Below are 16,173 nucleotides of genomic sequence, written 5' to 3'. Positions count from 1 at the left end.
AAGCTTGAGCTTACTTAATCTTAACTTGAGCCCTTGGACTCTTTATGTGCTGGTAGGAATGTATGTTACAGACTTTTATGGGGATGTTTCATCTCAACTGTTCTTACTACATCACCTTCTTAAATACTCTTAACCTAAAAGCTAATTAAGTTTGATTGGTTACTTGATATCAGCGGAAAATCATGGAGGAGTAGAAGTATACCAGTGGGGGCTTGCAAGCGATAGCATTAGAGAAAACCTCATAACCCTTTAAAGCTTCCCCTAAATCCCTGAGATGGTATAGCAGCCAAGCTTTTGGGACTTCACTAGCTGCAGTGAATGGAGATTTGTGGGAGTAACTCCAGATCCTAAAAAACAAACAACCAAAAAAAAAAAAAAAAACCAGCCATTTCTCCAAAGGAACTTATGGTCTAGGTTGAGAAACAAGCTTGCACATGCGCCAAGCAACTAGGGAACTACTGTTCCCTATACACAATCCATTTTTCATTTCCAGGTCGTTAAACAAGCAATGCTATGGGTCTGGAATGCACTTCTATAGAATTCCTAGCTTCCTTCACAATATACTTTGAGTGCCTCATCCTACACAAAGCCATTCTTGATCTTCCATATAACTACCAATCTTGTCATCTTGAAATTGCTTTTTATCACTCTGTATTTTCTAACTTACTATGTGTTCTCTTACACACACAAACACCCCCAAATAGAATATCAGCTCCTTGAGAGCTGTTTTTCTTATTTGTTCTCTTGTCTTTGTACACCTGGCACATTGCACAGTGTTTGATACAAAGTAGGTGCTTAATAAATGTTGAATTTATGTGTTAAGCTATGTCATGCCTGCTGGGTTTCCTTCTCAAAAGGGGTGGGGGACAGGAGGAAGAAGAGAAAATAAATGCTAGTTAATTGAAAAAAAATGTATTCTTTTTGGAAACGAGAATGGCAGAAATTAGGCATTGACCCACACCTAATACCATATACCAAAATAAGGTCAAAATGGGTTCATGATTTAGACATAAAGAATGATAAGCAAATTAGAAGAACAAAGAAAAGGAAGGAATGTATGGCCAAAGAAGAACTGAAGTTCATCATTACATACAAAATAGATAATTTTGATTATATTAAGTTAAAAAGGTTTCGTACAAACAAAACTAATGCAGACAAGATTAGAAGAGAAGCAATAAACTGGGGAAAGCATTGTTACATTTAAGAGTTCTGATTAAGACCTCATTTCTAAAATATATAGAGAGAATTAATTCAAATTTATAAAAATTCAAGCCATTCTCCAATTGATAAAAGGATATGAACAGACAATTTTTAGATGAAGAAATTAAAACCATTTCTAGTCATTTGAAAAGGTGTTCCAAATCACTGTTGTTCAAAGAAATGCACATTAAGGCAACTCTGAGGTACCACTACACTCCTCTCAGATTGGCTAAGATGACAGGAAAAAATAATGTCAAATGTTGGAGGGGATGTGGGAAAACTGGGACATTGATACATTGTTAGTGGGATTGTAAACAGATCCAGCCATTCTGGTGAGCAATCTGGAATTATGCCCAAAGGGCTATCAAACTGTGCATACCCTTTGATCCAGCAGTGTTTCTACTGGGCTTAATATCCCAAAGAGATGTTAAAGGAGGGAAAGGAACCTGTATGTGCCAAAATGTTTGTGGCAGCCCTGTTTGTAGTGGCTAGAAGCTGGAAAATGAATGGATGCCCATCAATTGGAGAATAGCTGAATAAGTTATGGTATATGAATAATATGGAATATTATTGTTCTGTAAGAAATGACCAGCAGGATGAATACAGAGAGGTCTGGCGAGACTTACATGAACTGATGCTGAGTGAAGTGAGTAGAAGCAGGAGATCATTGTACACAGCAACAAGAAGATTATATGATAATCAATTCTGATGGACATAGCTCTTTCCAATAATGAGATGATTGAGGCCACTTCCAATGATCTTGTGATGAAGAGAGCCATCTATACCCAGAGAGTCTGGGAACTGAGTATGTACTACAACATAGCATTTTCACTCTTTTTGTTGTTGTTTGCTTGCATTGTTTGCTTTCTCATTTTTTTCCTTTTTTATTCTGATTTTTCTTTTGTGCAGCAAGAAAATTGTATAAATATGTATGCATATGTTGGATTTAATATATATTTTACCATGCTTAACATATATTGCATTACTTGCAATCTAAGGGAGGAAGTGGGAGAAGGGAGCATATTGGAACACAAGATTTTGCAAGGGTTAATGTTTATGCATGTGTTTTGAAAATAAAAAACTTTAATTAAAAAAATGTATTTTCAAAAGGATTTACCCCGGGGAATGATCCATGCAAGCCAGACAGCTAGGTGGTACAATGGGTAATATACCAGAAAGAAAAATATGTCAGAAAGATTTATGAGTTTAAATCCTATCTTTGACACTTTTTGGCTGTATGACCCTGAGAAACCCTCTTAAATTTGTTCAGTCTCAGTTTCATCGTCTGTAAAATGGGAATAATAATAGCGCCTAACTCACCAGGGCTCTGAGAATCAGATGAACTAGCATAGGGCAAAATGCTTCTCAGATCTTAAAGTTCTGTGAGATATTTGTTATTACCATTATTACATGAAGTAGCACTTGAACTCTGCCTAAATTTTCCAAATTTAAAAACAGGACAATGCCTTTCTTGAAGATTTTGTATAAGAAAAGTCTATTGACAGACAATCGTAAGGACTTGCTGAGGGACCATCATGTGGTAAAAAAAAAAAAAAAAAAGTACACATCATGGAGAGAGTTAAAGTAATGTGGAAATCCTAGCTATGCTACTAACTGGTGGTTCAAGGGAGAAGAGCACCAGCTCTGAAGTCAGGAAGTTCTGAGTGCAAATTCAATCTCAAACACTTACTAATTGTGTGACCCTGAACAAGTCATTTAATACCTATCTGCCTCAATTGCCTCAACTGTAAATCACTTACTTGATAAGACTGTTGTGAGGATCAAATAAGATCAAATGAGAGGACTTAGCACAGAGCTGGCACATAGTAGACACTATATAGATAAAGATTCCCTTTCCCTGTTTTGTTGTAGTTTAGGTTTTTGCTCTCAAGCAAATCACTCTTCCTCAATGGAGCACAATTTCACCATATTAAAGAGGTTAGACTTAGCCCTTTTGTGCTCTCCAAGGAGCTAGCAGGAGATACCACCTTTGCTCCATTGCTACTATCTACAATCTTACTTATCCTTCAAGGTGAAGCTCAAAACTATCTCTTCACCAAAGCTTCTCTGATTCATCAAGGCAGAAACAACTTTCCCTTCCAATCTTAAGAGGCACGTTATACCTACATTCATTAGATTCTTTCAGCCTTTCAATTACCTCAACCTCATGGGGTATTTTCTTCCACCTGGTAAATGGCAGGTTCCACTAGAGAACTTGCCCTTTCCATCATTAATTATTAAAATCCCTTCCTATGCTCTCCCAACTACCTCATCATTTTGCCTGTAACCTCTTCCCCTCAATAATCCTTCCTTTTGCCAAAAAGAAAAAAAGAGAGACTTTGATTCCACTCCACCCTAGAATTCTTGTAAACTTGTTTTTGTAGGATTCAAAATTATAAGGCTGATAATTATACTCCTACTGCCAGGATTTGAAATCCAAGAGAACAGGGGTTATATGTCTATTGTCTTTGCATTTCTTCCATCCCCTAGCAGAAGACATTGTACCTCAGACATTTACTTATAGTTTGACTCTGGTGTAAATCGTTTAATTCTTCTGAATCTCAATTTACTCATGAACTTTTGAGGCATCTAAGTGGTACAATAAATTATTCGAGTATTAGTCTTGAAGGAATAAATCAATTTGAATCCTGCCTCAGTAACTGATATAAATCTAGGCTAATAATTTAACCTTTTTTGCTCTCAGTTTCCTCATCTGTGAAATGGCTATAATAATAGCATATGCTAACAAGATTATTATGAAGATCAACAGAGATAACATATATAAAGTATTTAGCAAACTTTAAAGGGCAATAAAAATTCTAGCTGTTATAGTTATTATCTGCAACATCAGGATTACAGTAGCACTTATCTCACAGGATTGTTTTAAAGATCAAATGAGATAATATGTGTAAAGCACTTTGTGAACTTTAAAGCTTTAAATAAATCTAATTCATTATTATTATAGTAGACATTTAATTTGAGTCAATTCAACAAATATTGTTTATTAAATGTTAGGTACTATGGATCCAAGGAGAGAGGACACAAGCATCTCTTTAGAGAGGCTTACATTTTCATTGAGGGGAAAGACAGGTAAATAAATAAAATGTAGGTAGTGAATAGTTAGCAGAGTACCAGACTTGGTATTAAGAAAATCTGAGTTCAAATGTGGTTTCAGATAGTTCTGTGACCTTAGATAAGTCACTTAAGCCTATTTGTCTCAGTTTACTCATCTCTAAAATAAATTGGGGAAGAAAATGGCAAACCACTCCAGCGTCTCTGTCAAGAAAATCCCAAATGTGGACACAAAGTCAGACACTACTGAACGAGAACAATATTATTCTTATTACCTATGAAATAAAGAGTCAATGTGTTATGGTGAATGAAGAGTGATCCTAAGCACCAGGAAGATCCGAGTTCAGCTTCTTGACATATTTCTTACATATACTGACTTGTGTGTGACTTTGAGCAAATGATTTAATCTCTAGCAACTCTCTATGACTTAATTGCAGAGAAGGAGGCTATGTACATTGGTAGAAGGGGTTCCCTAGGAAAGGCAACATGCATCTACTAAACTGCCAAGTGCTGCAGATAGAAATACAAACAAGTATGGTGATCCCTGCTTTCAATGAGTTTGTAGACACATAGCAGAAGACAACACGAAAAAAGGAACTCAAAGAGGGGAGAGAAGGTACCGCTGTGGGGATATTGTGTTTAATCAAGAAATCAGAAGGAGTTAACATTGGCTTGTGTGAGCCTCTCCCCACAAGGGAGAGCCTAAGGAAGAAGGGGACCAGTATGGATGAAGCCGGTTAGGGAGGCTACAGGGGAAGATGACTGTTCACTAAGTAAGGAAGCCCCAGGTGCTGAGGAAAGATCAAAGATTAGATGATAGCTGGGGCATGAGAGAAAAAACTGAGAAGTCAGAAATAGAAGCCAAGGACCAAGGAAAGGCTTCATGGCAAAGGTAGCATCTGAGTTGGACTCTGAAGAAAGGAAGGAAGATGGGATGAAGAAATTCACTCTACTCCTGGGGAAAAGCATGATCAAAGTCGCAGGCAGGATGAGAATGGTGGGTGCAGAGCATGCAGGAGTCAGATTGTGAACGGTCTTGAGGTATTGGGGAGTAAAGATTTTTGAGCAGAGAAGTGACATCATCATAGTAATGTAATCAGGACAATTACTCAGGCAGCAGAATTAATGGTGGATAGGAAAGGGAGAAAGACTAGAGTCAAAAAGACTAAAGTCATTAAGAGGCCACTATAATGAACCAGGCAATAAGAAGAATCCATTGCCTACTGTGGAATGAATGTTCTTAACTTTCACTGTTTTTTTTTTTCTAATTGAAATGGCCAATAGTGATTATCTAGCCTGAGGGCTAACCTGAAGTTAGACATTTTTTGTATCAGAAACCCCTTTTGGAAGCCTGGGGAAAACAACTGACTCCTTTGCAGAATGTTTTTTTATGTATTGAAATAAAATACATAGGATTACAAAGGAAGTCAATTCTATTGAATACAGTTATAAAAAAGGCTCATCTCTCATATATATAAACTAAGTCAAATTTATAAGAATATAAGCATTTCCCAAATTATAAATGATCAAAAGATATGAACAAGTAATTTTCAGAAGAAGAAATCAAAGGTGTGTATATATATTAAAATGCTCTATATCACTACAGATTAAAGAAATGCAACTTTGAAAAACTCTATAGTACCATCTTACACCTATTAGATTGGTTAATATGAGAGAAAAGGAAAATGACAAATGTTGAAAGCGACGTGGAAAATGAGGACACTAATGCATTATACATAGAGTTGTGAACCAATCCAACCATTATGGAGAACAATTTGTAGCTATGGCCAGGATACCAATACTATATAGCACAACTATCCCAAAGTGATCAAAGAAAAATATACAAAAATATTTATAGCAGCTCTTTTTTGTGGTGGTTAAGAACTGGAAATTTAAGGGATGCTTATCAATTGGAAATAATAAACAAATTGTGTTATATGATTATAATGGAATACTTTGGGGCTATGAGAAATGTTGAGCAGAATAGTTTCAGGAGAACCTGGGAAGACTCATGTGAACTGATTCAAAGTGAAGTGAGCAGAGTCAGGAAATAATTGAGCTAATAACAATATCTTATATCAACTGTGAATGGCTTAGCTACTCTCAGCAATACAATGATAGAAGAAAATTCCAACAGACCTAGGATAAAAACTGCTATCCATACCCAAGGAAAGAACTAATGAAATCTAAAAGCAGATTGAAGTATGTTTTTAAAAAAACTTTCTTTTTTTTTTTTTCTCATTTTTGTTTTTGATCTGTGTTCTCTTTTGGAACACAGTTAATATATTTTGCATGGCTACACTTGTATAAGTAATACCAAAGCATTTTTTTGTTCTCAAGGAAGAAGAAAAAAGAGAAAATTTGGACCTTAAAAGTTATTTTTAAAGGATGTTAAATCATTTTTACATGTAATTGAAAAAAATAAAAACATTATTTTTTAAAAATTAATTTAAAAAGTAATTATCAAAATATTTTAAACAAGTTTGTGAATCCCAGCTCAAGAATACCCACTCTAATTAAATCCTCTCATTTTATGGATGAAGAAACTATTCTTGTCCCCCAAGAAGGGAAATGACCTATTTAAGGTCATTTTAGTTCTTGCTAAAACTAGGACTAAATCTCAGGCTGCTCCATACACCGCCCTACTCCTCAATCGCCTGTTGCAGAATCATTGACTCAGGACCCATCACTTCTCCCCAAGCTTTGGCCAGGAGGTCCCACATTTACACAAGGACGAAAAAATGAGTTTTCTTTTCCTTTTTCTTCTACTTAAAGAGAAAAAAAAGAGATGTTTACTCTCGCCTTTGATGTTCCCTAAAAACACTGTGGCTCCTGCTCAGTGTCCTCCATGGCGCTGACAATTGTTTATTAGTTCTAAAATAGCTGAAATTCATGTCAAACATTCCGCATGTTAGAAAAATGTTTATGAAGTGTTATCATCGTTTATTTAACTGTGCATGTTTGGGAAGCCAGAGTAAAATATAATGGACCACACAGGGCTCCCCCGCATTAGCTCACATGGAGGCCCTTCCTGATGTGCACGGCACAAGGAAGCGGTACCTGTAGCCAACGTCACCTGGGCCCTCGGAGCAGGGAGCCAGGACTTTGACAGAATACTACAGGGAGAATCGGATGGTGCAAAAAAACCTGGAGATCATTATAATATACACCAGCTTATTTGTGGTCAGTTTTTAGTGTAAAAGGCACTGGAACAAGAGTCAGGAGAACTGAATTTGAGTCCCAACTTTGCTACTAACTAGCTGTTAGTATATCCATAGGAAATGGATCCCCCTCCCAAAAAAATAACTGGATCCTTAATTTCTACATTCATAAAAATGAGGATGCTCCATATTGTTTAATTTGCACTTGTTGATTATTTCCTACAGTATTTATTTACAAGAGTTTTTACAAAAGCAACAAGAATAAAATTCAGGGAACTAATACCTCCCATTTCTATAATCCTTTAAAGTTTTATAAAACCATTTCTCACAACAGCCCTGGGAGGAAAATTGGACAAGTGTTATTACCTCCATTTTGTATATATAGAGGAAACTGAGGCTGGAGATAAGGTGACATATCCAACGTCACCAAGCTAATAATGAGCACATTTCTCATGTCTAAATGTAACATAGTGCTCTTTCTATTCTAGCATGGGTCTCTAACAAAAAGAGCAAATCCCAAAAATCCCACTGCTTCCTAAGCAATATTCTCCTGCCTCTAAAGAGAACATCCCATGACCTGTGTAATACTGCCCTTTAGAGACAGACTGTGCATGCACATTTCCAAGACTGGAGTTTTGTCCCTCTGGTTTACCAAGACTTACTACCTGTTTCCTCTCACCAATTTATCACACCTACTTAACAGGTTTGTTGATAATAGAGAAGAGCTTTGTAAACTAAAAATCAAGGCTTCCCTCATTGCTGAGCAAGTAGTATGTCAATAGAGCCTCGATTTATTCATTGATTGAAAGGGTGTGAAAACAAAAAAGAAAAAGCTCAGCTGTCAGTTCCTAGAAAAATCACCAGGGTTGACGGGGAAGAAGACAAGTCAGATATCAATTCCCAGATATTGCTAACTACAAAGCTCAGGTGCCTCAATGAAAACTATAATTTTTTTAACGGAAAAAATAATTGTTTTGTAAATCTGAAAATCTAGATTCAAATCCCAGCTCTATCACTCAATTCCTGAAAATACAACTCTGAGCAAATTATTTAATCTGTTTGAGCCTCAGTTTTCTCATTTGTAAAATTAAGGATCTGAATTAGACAGTCTCTAGGTCTCTCTCAATCCTCAATCTTGGATCCAATAATAATCTATCATTTATAATATGGAGAAATAGATTATTTTTAACTAATACACACACACACACACACACACAATTTTTCTATTCTCTGCCCAAGAGCTCTGCAGCATAGTGCAACAGACTGAACACTTACCTTTAAATCAGGAAGACCTGAATTTGAATTCTAATTCAGAGACCTAGTAGTTTAGTAGTCCTGAGCAAGTCACTTTTACCTCTTTCATCTTCAGGCTTGTTGTGAGAATCAAACAAAATAATGTATGTAAAACATTTTGCAAAACTTAAGGCACTATATAAATGTCATCATTATTAATAGAGCCACAAATTCCTTTCATTCCCCTTTTCTAATCCCCACCCCCACCTCAATCCCTGTGCAAAGCCCTAGGGAACAACTGAATTATCCTTTCTGTAGAGTTTCTGAAAGAGAAAGACTTCAGTTTTACAATTCAAATTGCTTTTTAAAAATCTATTTTATCCACCTTCATAAAAAATTAATTCACCACCACTGTATCAGTTGTTTTTGCTTAACTGTTTTTCTTTGTTACAGGAAAGGGTTCTATTCCCAGAGGGGTGAATATCCAGAAATTACTGTAGTGTAAAAACAAAAGGCATCAATAAAACTTAATACAAAAAAATTAATTCACCAAGATTAATTTTATTACAGTGAAAACTAAGCGTGTCAGCATCCAGCGACCACTGACCATTTCTCCCCAGGGAATCCACATGTTACAATATAGTCTATTAAAGTCCTTGTATTCAGGCTAGTAACTTCTAACAGGGCCGTTCTAATGAATGCACATCCCCTATTTCTTTCCACCCTTTCTCTTTAATTCCCCCTTTAATTTATTCCAATTGCCCTTGTTATAAGGTTCTTTGCTGCAGGTAATCCAAGATGATCTATAAAATACAATGTAAAAATCCAGCCTACAGTAAATTACTGTCTAATAAGGCACACACAGTAGCTCAAAAAGCTCTCCCAGTGAGAGAAGCACTCCATCAGCTTCTCAAGTTAAACAAGGATAGGACTGATTCACAAAACGCAAACGTCTTTACACAAAGAAACAGAAGGTAATACATTCGGGGATTTTTTTTTCAGAATAGCCATATTTAGCCATAAGAGAATTTTAGGGTGAGAAGGGGCCTTAGCGATCATGCACTCCAAATCCCGAGTAAAACATGGGGAAACTGAGGCTCAGAAAGAAGTGATTTGACAAAACCTATCTGGGTTTCCCCGCAGGTGGTAAATGGCAGAGTGACTATAGAACTTGGCACCTAGTAGGTGCTTTCATTCATCCATCCACTCATTCATCACTACCTCAGTCTGGCATTTAGCCATAGCTACTTAGGCCCATGTCTCCGCTCAGTTGATGTCACCAAGTATAACATCCTCCAGTTCTCCATGGCTGCTACATTTAGCAAAATGCTTCAGTCAGATGCTGCGAGACAAACTCCAAGAGGAGACTCTTCCTCACTCAGAACACAGAGTTCACAGAGAGGACTGTCTTAAGATATTCAAGTTCATTTAAAATGTGCACCCCATCCCTCCCCCTCACACACACACACACACACACACACACACACACACACACACACTTCCACCCAGTATCTTGGGACCAAATCATGACAGATATTTTGTTCTCCCTTCCCATAGCCTCATAATTTCATGGTTTTTTCCAAGATCATAAAATACTTACTTTTAATATTTTCAACTCTTGTTTCCCATAAAACAAAAATATTAGTAGATCTTAAAGACACATAGACCATTAATGGAGCTTTATGACGTGCACGTGATCTGTGGTGTATGGACGATGACTTTTTGACATAGCCTCCTTGTCCACAGGGCATCTATTACAACATCTTATTTTGACACAGTCTTCTCATAAGCCGAATTAAGACATATTTTTATTATCTGTGATGTGCCAATAGACAGCAAAGGCTGAATGCCGCTGAGCAGCTTCTTCGACTGTGACCTTTTTCCATCACTGAACGCCTCGCTCCCTTCGGCTGCTTCCCACTCCTTCCCTCCTAAAAACATGGATCAAGTTATCCAGACTGACAGCAATTTACAATTCCCATTAATGGTCATATAAATTCCAGTAGATCAAGGAAACTTGGGTACATTATATTCAGACGCAGCTAATAGGTCTGGGAGAGCTGCCATCTCTTGTTTCTCTGTGATGACTGTTTATATCTGCAGTACAAGTAAGCAGTGAAACAACTCCTCAGCTTGCTGGAAGAGCCTGCATGGAGACCATTAATTGCTTGCTGGACTTGCTATCAGAGGTCTGGAGGGGAAATCTACTTCCTCTACTTAGAATCAGTTTTGTCGGGGCTTCTAGTCTTCCAAAGAGAAGAGGTTTGGTTCAGCTTAGTGAGTCCTTCTTCCCCCATCCAACTTGAGCTCCACAGAGTAACTTGTACAATAGGAAGCACTGGAGACACCCACTTGGAGATGAGACTTACTTCTGGGAGTCACTAGAGTCCTAGACCCCAACCTACTTCCTTGAAAGTTCCATGGCTAAAGATCTAAGTGAGGGGGGGGAGGGAAGTTGTAGATTGTCAAGGGTCAGGGATGTAAACTGAATCCGTTCTCCAGGTGTAGTTTAACTATCCACTGTGCACACTTTCCATTTGGAATCCTATGCTAACTTTCCCCTGTCTTGCAGCTTGTCAGGGTCACTCATCCTTGCTGTCTGTTTGTATGGTCTTAGAAAATATGAAGTGCTTTAAACAATAGCCTGAGCCAACCAGAATTAAGAAGACAAGTCTGCAAAAGAAACATCGTGCAAGATTTATATTACAATAATAAAAAACTCAAATTTGTATAACAATTTGTTTTTTAATTTATTTTTAATTTATGGGGAAAAACAAGGATTTTCATAATGTAGTATAATAAAAAGATGATTGCACATGAAAATGGCAAAGTACAATTTGTTATTCTCTATAAATATACAACAAAGCTATCATGTAAATTTCTTTTTTCTTTTTACTTTTTTTACTTCCCTCCCCCCTCCCTGCCCTACAGATGGCTATCATTAGACTCAAATAGATACTATATGTATGTACACATACATATGTACATATAAGTATATAGGTATGTAAAATTATATCATACATACTTTTATTTATCAGTTCTTTCTCTGAATACAAATAGTATTTTTCTTCACATATTCTTTATAGTTAATTGGGTATTAATAATAGTCAGAACTACTTATATTTCCTCAAAGTCATTCTTAAAACATTATTGCTATTACTGTTTACAATGTTCTCTTAGTTCTGCTCATTTCACTCTTCATTATTGTAAAACACTTTAAAGTAAGTACTTAGCTCAATCAATCATGTAAGGTAAGTAAGATGGTATTATACTTCCATCACTTAACAGAAGAGGAATCTGAGATTCTGAAAAATTCAGTATTTTACCAACATAAAAGTCCCCTAGACAATAAGTATTTGAGGCACAATTTAAATCCAGATCTTCCAACTCTAAATAAGCTTCCTTCATAACAAGCAGCCTTCTTATATATAAAGCCCAAAGTCCAAACAATTCTTGTATCTTCCCTATTTCTCCTTTTAATCAAAGCTAGAATCCATTCAAATATAATGGATCATGTATATACATCTTTCAAAGCTATGGATAGGAGATGAATTAGTTTATTAAATAAAACTGAAAAGCTTTTACATAAACAAAATAAATGTGCCAGAATAAAAAGGGAAACAGTTGAATGGAAAAAATCTTTGTATCAAATTTTTCAGATAAAGTTTTAGTATCTAGGGTATATAGAAAACAAACTATATATATATATATGTATGTATGAATAAATGTGTGTCTATATATACAGATATATACATTGTTATATAAATGTGCATATATGTGTATATGTATACATTATATATATATATACATATACCTCTATGTATGTATGTAACAAAAGAAATTCCCCAATAGATAACTGGTCAATTACATGAGCATATAGTTCCCCAAAAGAGTGTAAACTAACAACAACTACATGAAAGAATAATCCAAAATCACTAACAACTGGAAAAATGTACATCACAAAAACCCTGTTATAACTTATATTCAGTAAATTCACAAAGATGACAAAAACTAGAAAAACTTAATATTGTCAATGTTGGAGATATTGTTAATGGAACTTCAAGTCAGTACAACCATTTTGGAAAGAAATGCGGAATTATGCAAATAAAATAATTTAAATGTCATCCCCTTGACCCAGAGATTCCAGACATATTCCCCAAGGAAATCATGTAACAAAATAATGGAAGAGTAGATTGGGGAATAGCCAAACAAATTGTGTTGCATTAATATAATGGAGTATTACTGTGCCATAAGAAATAATGAATATGAAAACACAGAGAAGTATGAGAAAATTTACATGAACTAATTCAGAGTGAAGTAAGAAGACACAAAAAAACAAAGAGACTACAAAAATTTAACTGAAAGGAAAAATCACCATAAAACAATTGAAGATGAATATTGCAGAACTATAAAGAATTGTCATGATGGTCCCAAGGAATAGTTCTAAGAAGATACTTCTCAATAATTTGAAAGGTGTGGGAGGTCCACCAGAAAGAAAATATGCATATGTTTTCAGACTTTTTTGGTGTATCATTTGATTTTGCTGATTTTTTTCCTCTTCTTCTCTTTTATCTAAAAAATATTATTATTATTAAAATCATATTGTTTATAATTTATCATATTATTTATAATATGAGATGGTTCTTTGTGAAGGGAAAGGGAAAGATATACTGGGAAAAGAATAGGCAATCTAAAAACAAAAAGTATTAATAAAATTTTATTTTAAAAAATAAGGAACCCCCCCCCAAAAAAAAAAAAAAAGATATAAGCTCCTTGAGAGCAAGGAGTATTTTGATTTTGTCTAGCACAGGACTTAGCACAATGTCTGGCACATAGGTGCTTGATAAATTACTTTAACGATTACTCTAGATATAGAGATAAAAAGAATCTTAAGAATCATTCAATTCAATTTTCTCATTTGATGATCAAGAAGATTAGATCTAGGGAGTAGAAATGACTTGTTGACGACCACATAATTAATTAATGGAAGAATCAAGACTGGAGCCCTTAGGCTTTCTAACATACTGAGAAACTCCTAAAAGACACACAAGGCAGCTACTTAATATATCTATATTGATTAATTCCATATAGGAAGAAAGACCAAAGTGAGATGGAGAGTGGGTCATATGGAGGTGAGATTCAGCATTCATCTAAGTTCATATTTTTATTTATTAAATGACTTTAGGCCACTTTGTTTATTTAACCTCTTATTCACCTGTAAAATGGGAGAAATAGCATTTACCTTTCCCAACATGAGTTTGGCTGAAGATTAATTATTGGTGCCTGCTCCTAAAAGTTCTTTATAAGAAGGAGATCAGAATCAGTTTGGGAATTACTAATCACTTTCCACATTAATGGGGTGAATGGTTCAGCGCGCCATATTGAGGGAAATGAACCAAATCACAAGGGAGGTAGGCATGCTAAGTGGACAGGGCCATATTTATAAACATTTTGTCATCATTTTCTCTGATAAAGGTACATTTTTCATTATTCTAATGGTAAGGTTGGATTTGGAAAAGGCAATATGAGGAACAAAGAGGGAGGGAGAGAATGAGCATCTGTATGTTGCCTACTATTTGTTTACTGCCAGGCACTGTGCAAAACTGCTTTTAAAATGTTATCTTATTTGATCCTCACAACAAACCTGAGAGATAGGTATCAATATTTTTTCCCCATTTTACAGATAACTGACGCAGACAAAAGTTAAATGACTTGGCCAGGATCACACTGCTAGAAAATGCTCAAATCTGGATTTGAACTCAAAGTCCAGGCTCAGAACTCTTCAAAAAAGCTAAACCCTCTAAGAACAGCTTCCACATTTCAAGGAACTCATGAAGAAGGCAGATCCTCTCCATAAGAGAGCTGATTACTTTTTCTCCAGGTCCCCCTTGACCTCTCCTTTTCCTGAGCCACATATTTGTTTATACTGAACTCCCTTAACACATGGTTCTAGCTACCCTGAATTATTTTCTAATTATTTTATGCAAGCAAACTTTGTCTTTCCAACCAGGAAATGAGCTGGGCAAAACAAGGATTCTGTCTTCTCCATTTCTTGAATAGACCAGAACTGGGCACTCACATCTATCAAATCCCAGACTTTAATAATTCCAGAGCAGGAACAATACTTAGCGATTATTTAATCCAACCTCATTCTGCTGATGAGGAAACAGAGGCCCAGAAAAACGATTTAGTAATAGATGGTATTTGTATGGGGTTTTAAAAGTATGTAAAGCATATTAAATATATTTTCTCATTTAATCCTTCCAATATAGTCTGTATAGACTATATTGTCCCTAGCTATAGTCCTATAGCTAAGAATTCTAATCTCGATAAGAGTAGAAGGGGGTGGGGGAATGAGGGGAAAAAAGAAGGAAGGGGAAAAGATTTAATTTGTGATTTTATTAGTCAGAGAAATTCCCCAGTGGAAACTGTCCATCAGTTCACCTGTAGATAAACTATGAGTTTTTAAGTTTGACTTAGACACTTGCCTGAGTTAATTGTTTTGTCCATAGAGTATGGAAATCTTAAATTCATGCAGTGTATAAATTAGAGGCAGATCATGAATATAGTTCTTCTAGACTCCTAGGCTAGACTTCCATCCACAAAATGTGTCCCCATTTTGCAAAGATAGGCTCAGAGAAACTGACATAGTCACACATTAATGGATCTGCAGAAGCATTCAAATCCCAAATTCTTCCTGATAATCAAGTCAATCAGTCCTCTTTCCAATATAACACGCTGACTTTCAGGATAAAAAGCAACTTTGGAGGATTTTGCCAAGGAAAACCATCCTAGTTAGAGTTGGACTAGCAACCTTTTAGTTAACAGGCAAACCTTTCAATAGAGAACAACAAGCTTATTGTGTGTTTGTGTTTGTGGGATTTTGAACAATGATAATAATAACTAGAATTTACATAGTATTTTATAAATATTGTTTAATTTTATCCTTACAACAATCTTGGGAGCTAGGTGTTGTTATTCTCATTTTACAGATGAAGAAACTGAGGCAGACAGAGGTTAAGTAATTTACCTGAAAACATACAATTAGTAGGTATCTGAGGCTGAATTTGAACTCAGACCTTTCTATCTTCAGATCCAGTATTCTACCCACTGTGCCTGCTTGATGAACTAATTACTTGATTTTCTGATGAATAAGGTAATAGAGGCCATTTCTGAGCTTAAAGGTCTAGAATTTGCACATTTGGATCACCCAATGTCTTTCAAAATTAAAATACCCAAGGTTAGGAGATCCTTCTAGGGAGAACATTAAACTCAAATGGAGCAAGTCCCTACTCTGGACCATCAAGCAAATTTCAGAGGTAATATCCTCATTGTACATAAATATCAAACTGTATAGTGCAGTAAAGAGGACTGTATCTAGAATCAAAAAGACTTGAATTCAAATCAGGTCTCAGACACTTACAAGTTGCGTGATTTTAGGAAAGTCACATTTAATCTCTGCTCAGTGTTCTCATCTATAAAATAAGAATAATAATGGCATTAATCT

The sequence above is a fragment of the Antechinus flavipes genome, chromosome 2 (genome assembly GCF_016432865.1).
Source record: "Antechinus flavipes isolate AdamAnt ecotype Samford, QLD, Australia chromosome 2, AdamAnt_v2, whole genome shotgun sequence".
Lineage (NCBI taxonomy): Eukaryota > Metazoa > Chordata > Mammalia > Dasyuromorphia > Dasyuridae > Antechinus > Antechinus flavipes.
The sequence above is the reverse complement of the archived record's forward strand: the minus strand, read 5'-3'. Positions refer to the sequence as shown.